This window comes from Bombus impatiens, unplaced genomic scaffold (assembly GCF_000188095.3).
Source record: "Bombus impatiens unplaced genomic scaffold, BIMP_2.2 scf_0418, whole genome shotgun sequence".
Classification (NCBI taxonomy): domain Eukaryota; kingdom Metazoa; phylum Arthropoda; class Insecta; order Hymenoptera; family Apidae; genus Bombus; species Bombus impatiens.
The window spans coordinates 2,819,631-2,824,162 of NT_176837.1; positions in this window are offsets into that span (position 1 = coordinate 2,819,631).

Sequence of the window (4,532 nt, forward strand, 5' to 3'; positions counted from 1 at the left end):
AAACCTAACCCAACGCGGGCTGATTAAGGAGTATCGTACATCTCACAAGCCGAAAGATAAATAGATACAGACGTTCAAAACGTCGCGAAATTAGAACGCAAGAAAATAAAATTTAGTTTAATGTCGACTTATCAAAAGACAAAGCCATCAAGTACGAAATCACCAAGGTTTCATATTTGTATCCATTTAATACGTGGAAAGATTCTGCTGCAACGAATGTAACAACACATTGTTCTACCTCGCAGAAAAATAACGTGAAAGAATGAACACAAAGGTGCGCGCGAACAGTTAGTGCGTGCATATCTGTACACGGACCAGTTAGAAAAAAATCGTAACATCAAAAACGCGCAGATATTACATGGCCCGTACAGGCGCACCTACACGCCAACTACTGTTCCAGCTGTTTTCTACCTCCGGCAGTTTAAAAGTTTCCAAGTAATCTCTCGATTTTTCAGTTACAAAAATCAAATATCGCCGGTTGATCGAGCGCGTTCACGCTGTTCACGCGTGTACATCGGCAACGCATACGCGTACGCACGCATTTGGCCGGAGAGTCATCGTGTAAACCGCGAAAAGCTGAGGTGACGCACGCCTATGAAAACGTAACCAGCCCCAGTGGCGGTTGTTTTTCTGCGGTGTTAATGCAACGACAAAAATTGCTACAGCCGCGGACGGTGCAGCTGCTCGCGCGTGTCGAAACAAGCGCGCGAGAAACGCTCTCTCGGCTTCGATATTGCGATCCCTGCGTGTCCATAACGCTGAAATTTCGTTTCCCGGTCGTCCAAGCATAATGGATTTTCGACTTCCGCTTTTTACGTTTTCAATACCACCGACGAATCGTTTAACGAGCAACGCGCACGGCACACCGAAACGGGGCGCGAATTTTTCTCTTTTTTTCGCCATTTTGCCTGGAATTTGAACGCAGAAACATTTATTTCGAAGTTGCATCCTTTTCGGTTCGATTCTTTCTCTGTGAGAAACGCTTTCGCTATTTATATCGCAGACCTTTCAATTATAAAATATAGCAGAGTCTCGATGGAACAGCTGATTATTATCAGAAGAAGAATGATTGGTTTGGATAATCTCTACTGTCTCTGAATACGAGGAAGGATATTGTTTGAGAAATACGTGTAACTCGACGTTTTAATTTTCATGTTACTCACAATTTAGGGAAGAAAATTTTTCAAGGGAGAAAGAATGAGAACGGTTACTGGCATTTCTTTCGAGAAATATAAAGTATATTTTCTCTTATCGCATCTTGTAGCGGATCGTAAAATACGTTCAACCAATAGCACAGTAATAATTTCCTAGTGCTCTTAAATGATATTAATGTTACAAATACTCGTTCTCTGCCTCTCCCTCTCTCTCACTCTCTCTCTCTGTCTATCTGTCTAAAATGAATACGAACGTATCATAATGTTATTTCAATTATTTTTGACTTAATTGCAGCAGGTCTAATATAATGCGATTTATTATATATTCCAAAGTTGTAGATTATTTGCTCTGCGATGGTATCGAATAATATCGTATTCGAAAATAACATCAATTACAAAGAACTCGATATTACAAGCGAACACCATTCTCAAAATACCCGATGGATTCTGATCTTGTTGTGCTTCGTCCATCATCGATCCATTTAACACGTTGGCCGCCACGTCACCCATATCTATGTGACGGGTACACTTCCGTAGGGACCCGTCACCCAAGTACGGGTGACGCTCTTCTTGTTCCAGTTAATTAAATATGGGATATACGACACATTATACGATACTTTTCATTAATTTATATTCTGGATAAAATATCACATTACGCAATATCGCGTGGTATTTTTTAAAACATTCCAAACACATTTGAGATGATTTTGCGCACTTCGAACAATAGTTGTAGACTTCGTCATCATTACTTTCCTCATTCTCAAATATATTTTCACGCTGTTTACTGAACATTTTGAGAATGAAAAAATCACTGATATAAGTCTCACAAGTATGCTTCTCGACTAAATGAAAGATCTGAGATATTTGCCATGAGATCCCTCGCAATACTTTAGCTGGAAAGCTTATCGCTTTCTCCATTTCAGAACCAAGTAATCTTTTCTTTTCAATGAATCAAAGGCGATAAGCAATGAATTCCCGCTCGTCGCTCTGTTTACGTTCTGCGTACCGGCGGTCGGACTTGGGCCCCGCAGGAAACTTAGTTGAATCACGCCGGGCGATCAACGTGTTAATAAAGACAAATAAAGCTACAAATAAAGAAAAAAAAAATTCGTCGCGCGATCTGAGAGACTCGTGGATTGTCTAATTCTAAAGTACAAAGGAAAAGTGCAACGCGCATCGAAACAGAAAAATTGATCTCCTTAAAAACCTCGCAAGGGCGCAATTACTCGGACGATCGAGCCCAACTGGAGCAGCCCGTGACCGCGTGAATTAGAGGTCGGTAGGAGATTAAAATGAGCAGCAAACGGAGAGCAGATTTACCAGGTTAGAAACGTGCGGCTCGTCCTCGGAAAAGACGAGGAAACGATCGGGGGATCCACGTAAAACGGCAGCTGGCTCGCGGGATCGTAAACGCAGCTAAACATGTGTACGGGCATAAAACGTTGCTGCACTCTCCCTCTGTGCGTCGCATAAATATACAGGCGCCCCTTTAGCCGATGAGCCGTGGTGCGCTTAAATTTCTCGGTAGCCGTAAACGAAACCAGAAAGAGAAAAAGCGAAACACAGAGAGCGAGAGAGAGAATGATGGAAAGAGAAGAAATAGCACAGAAAGGGTAAGAGGAGGAGGAGGAGGACAGAAAGGAAGGCGAAGAAGGAGGAATTTATCGTGCAGCCTGGTCGAGGCGCAGCTGAGTGAATCGCTGCAATTACATGCCAAGGTAATTGCACACGGCGACCGGAGATTTTTATCCTCGCACCTTGCACAAAGAAACCCTTCCCCTCCTGGGCTATTCAATTTATTCGTTCTCCTTCTAGCGTCTACGATCGCCGACCGGCCGCAAAAACTCAGCCACCGCCGCAGTGGTTTTTTTCGTTCCACTTGAAAAATTGCGACACCGCCGCGTACTTCGCGGTTTCCCTCGGGGCGTTCCCTCGTGTGAAATCACAGCCAGTAGGAGTATGCAAGGGGATGAGTTGTACGTGTACAGAGATCGTTCGAATGGCTCGATTTAAGAGTGGGATATAGGGACGATCGATAAGGATCGACGATTAACCGAGATCGATTAAACGAGAGTTGCTCTTGTTGAGACTAGTTAAACGGACGCGTGTGATTTACGTAATCGAGCGAAGCGAAAATCGCGTTGCTCGATAGTTGTTGCTCCACGACGATCGTCGTCGATCAGTTTTGCGATTCTCGATGGATATGCAACGACCTATACCTACGTAGATTTGAAATTCATCGAAATTAAAGGCTGTTGATTTTGTTCTTTCGGAGGAATGAGAAACATTTGATGTCTGTTTTACGGATTTTTAAGGATGCTTCTGATACTGTTTCGTTAGTGAGGTCTTGTGATTTTGGATAGATGTATTCGGAGATGTTGAACGAATAGGGAGATGTTGTACGCGAGATATGGGATTCGAGGTTGTCGGACGATTTCGTTGATTCGCGATTTTGCATGTTGACGAGAACTGAAGGCAGAAAAATTAGACTTTTGGATAACGATGATTGGATGCTGGTATCTTTCGATTGGGATTATTTGCGGTAATTACATATTGAAGCTGTTTTACTGTGCAGTCTGGATATAAAATGGCAGAAATTGTGCGTTATTAAATTCTCCTAATAACACATAAGCGGACTGACAATCATTGCCAATTCTTCATATCTCGTCATACCATCGTTTCAACAAATTACACATCCGTCCAAAAAGCAGCGGCAACAAGTACTTATTAACAAAAAGAGAGCTTCTTCGAGTCATATAAACCAGCGATAAAAAGCGCACTCGAAACACACAACTGGCAATCACGACAATACAATTCTCCGCAAAAAGCCGAATAGCATCGCGATTAAACGTATTCTTCCTCTCTTCGCATCTTAAAAAGCCTTGAAAACTTCGGCATTAAGTAATTACCGTGCCACCCAAGGAGATCGTTAACGCTCCACGTATCAGCTCCTCGATCCTCCTCGTTCACGCGGCACAAGTGAACATTTTCTTGTCTCGTGCCACCGGAGGCCCATTCACAGAACGAAACGCTGGAAAAAGAAAAGCTTAAAAGAAAAGGGAAGAAAAAAGTGCGCTCTTGAACGCGTGTGCCATAAAATAAAGAGAAAAAAAGGAGGAGCGACATGACTAAGCGGAGACGCGACAGCTCGTTAACGCGTTCTTACGAGAGTTTCGATGATCGATCGGCTCGAAATTAGCGAGATAAGCGAGCGTTACGTCGACGGGTATCGTCGGTTCGACGACGAGGATCTGGTGGGTAGAAACGGTAACGTGATGTCGTTCTCTCTGTCTCTTTTACCTTGCCCGTCTCTCTCATTCCGGAGGCGGAGGTGTGCAGGAGGCGAACGCGGAGGCGGAGGGCATCGGCGGCGGCGGT